Below are 2,637 nucleotides of genomic sequence, written 5' to 3'. Positions count from 1 at the left end.
TGTTTACTTGTGTTGTCCTTGACTATTGTTTAAATTGGTTTGATGTTCCGAAACACTTAAGTGGGACAAACATGCAAAAGAACAGGAAATGAGGAAGGGGGCAAACACTTTTTCACACCACTGTATGTGTGCATGTATATACTTGAATGTGTGCATGTACTGTATTTAGTTGTATGCTACCATGTACTGTATACTTACATGTAAGTTATGTTACATTTTCTTTATTCATGCCGTGAGGAACTTAAGGATCTGGATCAAGTTTGTCTAATCACTTGTGATCAGGCTTACAGATCTATATACATCAGATATACATATATCAGATCTAGACACACACACACACACACACACACACACACACACACACACAGACACACACACACACGCTGATAGACCCAAACACACACACAGACACACACACACGCACACACACAGAGATAGACGCACACACACACACACAAACACACACACACACACACACACACACACATACTCACAAAAATGACTAATTTCCCAGGAAAGGTGGAGACAGCAGTGAAAAAAACAGAACTCCCTTTCTCTTCTGCTCTCGTTCACTTTCACTTTCATCTGACCTGAGAAGGACCTGGATTACATCTGGTCCAATAACAACAAACTTAGAGCCTTTCTGGGAACAGAAGGAATGAGAGGGGGGAACACCAGAGCAGGGAGAATGAGAGGGGGGAACACCAGAGCAGGGGGAATGAGAGGGGGGAACACCAGAGCAGGGGGAATGAGAGGGGGTGAGTTAGTCAACCTGTAACATGACTGACTTGGGGGGGGGTTGTGTGTTTTGCAGGACGATGGAGAGGTGGAGGACTCGTTGGCTCTTGATCCTCTTCAGCCTCCTCAGCCTCACTCAACAGTTTGGTGAGAAATATTTTACTTTTTAACACACACACACACACACACACACACACACACATCACATTCATGTTGTCTTCCTGTTGTCTTCATGTTGTCTTCGTGTTGTCCCCATGTTGTCCCCATTTCGTGTTCATGTAGTCCCCATGTTGTCCCCATGTTATCCTCATGTTGCCCTCGTGTTGCCCTCATGTTGTCCTCATGTTGTCCTCATGTTATCCTCATGTTGCCCTCATGTTGTCCTCATGTTGCCCTCATGTTGTCTTCATGTTGTCTTCATGTTGTCCTCATGTTATCCTCATGTAGTCCCCATGTTGTCCCCATGTTGTCCCCATGCTGTCTTTATGTTGTCCTCATGTTGTCTTCATGTTGTCCTCATATTGCCCCCATGTTGTCTTCATGTTGTCCCCATGTTGTCCCCATGTTGTCTTCATGTTGTCTTCATGTTGTCCTCATGTTGCCCTCATGTTGTCCTCATGTAGTCCCCATGTTGTCCCCATGTTGTCTTTATGTTGTCTCTATGTTGTCCTCATGTTATCCTCATGTTGCCCTCATGTTGCCCTCATGTTGTCCTCATGTAGTCCCCATGTTGTCTTCATGTTGTCTTCATGTTGTCTTTATGTTGTCCTCATGTTGTCCTCATGTTGTCCTCATGTTGTCTTCATGTTGTCCCCATGCAGTCCTCATGTTGTCCCCATGTTGTCCCCATGTTGTTCCCATGTTGTCTTCATGTTGTCTTCATGTTGTATTCATGTTGTCCCCATGTTGTCCCCATGTTGTCTTCATGTTGTCTTCATGTTGTCCTCATGTTGTCTTCATTTTGCCTTCATGTTGTCCTCATGTTGTCCCCATGTTGTCCTATATCAATGTTTTTTTTTCTTTTTTTTTTAATCCTTTATTTAACCAGGAAGTCCCATTGAGATTCAGAATCTCTTTTACAAGAGACACCTGGCCAAGGTAGCAGCCAAATCACAACACATACATAAACACCAAGTTACAATGTTCTTTTTAATTCCCCAAAATAACATGATTGATTCCACCCAACGCTCTTTGCCAAGTACAAATCTCTACTTTCATCAATTTTGGGGCGTCTTATTCAATGTTCAAATGTGTTTGTTTCTCTCCCAGAGGTGAGAGAGGACGAGTGGGAGGAGCTCAGCCCGGATATCTCTGCCCTGCACCGCCTCAGAGGACTGCCTGAACACATGTTCCATGAAAGGCTCAACAACCAATCGAACCACAGGTGTCCAAGTCCTCATATCTAAGAGACTGATTGTAACAACAATCTCTGAAATTAGAAAATTCCACAGAAATGTTAACAATGTCCCTACTACGTGGTGCACATCCGAATAGCAATAAAACTTCTGGTCCATAAAAAAAATTATTTATTTATTTAAAAAAATAATAAAAGTGTCTTAACCCTTCACAGATATAACTTTGTAAAACCTATCCAAGACCTTTCTGTTTTCCTAGAAACAGTTACGAAGTGCTGGACCAACCAGACTCCATTTAAAAAACAGTCCTTTTAGCGTGTATAGATCCAACAAACATTCACATGTCAATCAGTAAATTATTTGTTTATTTCGAACAACACTAGAGTTATTATGGTTGGAAAACTGTGGCAAAAACAACTTTTCATAGTTTTATTTGGTTTCTCTTGACTCTAAATGAAGTGTGTGTTATGATGCTAAAATTCATGATGTGGTCCATCATGACTTTGTGTCCTAGTGTCTAAGAGACTGATAGTAACAACAATCT

General features: G+C 41.9%; 1 protein-coding gene across 1 annotated transcript in view; it reads right to left on the bottom strand.

The window, feature by feature from the left end:
- LOC117940110 (bifunctional hemolysin/adenylate cyclase-like) overlaps window positions 1–2,637 on the bottom strand; it is an 11,996-nt gene extending 9,359 nt beyond the window's left edge. The window contains exon 1 of the mRNA XM_034865493.1: window positions 2,633–2,637. The gene's annotated coding sequence lies outside the window, so the exon portion shown is untranslated. The remainder of the gene's footprint in view (window positions 1–2,632) is intronic.

The sequence above is a fragment of the Etheostoma cragini genome, unplaced genomic scaffold, assembly GCF_013103735.1.
Source record: "Etheostoma cragini isolate CJK2018 unplaced genomic scaffold, CSU_Ecrag_1.0 ScbMSFa_1714, whole genome shotgun sequence".
In the NCBI taxonomy this organism is placed as follows: domain Eukaryota; kingdom Metazoa; phylum Chordata; class Actinopteri; order Perciformes; family Percidae; genus Etheostoma; species Etheostoma cragini.
Note: the sequence above shows the minus strand (reverse complement) of the source record. Positions and strands in the feature narration are given on the sequence as shown.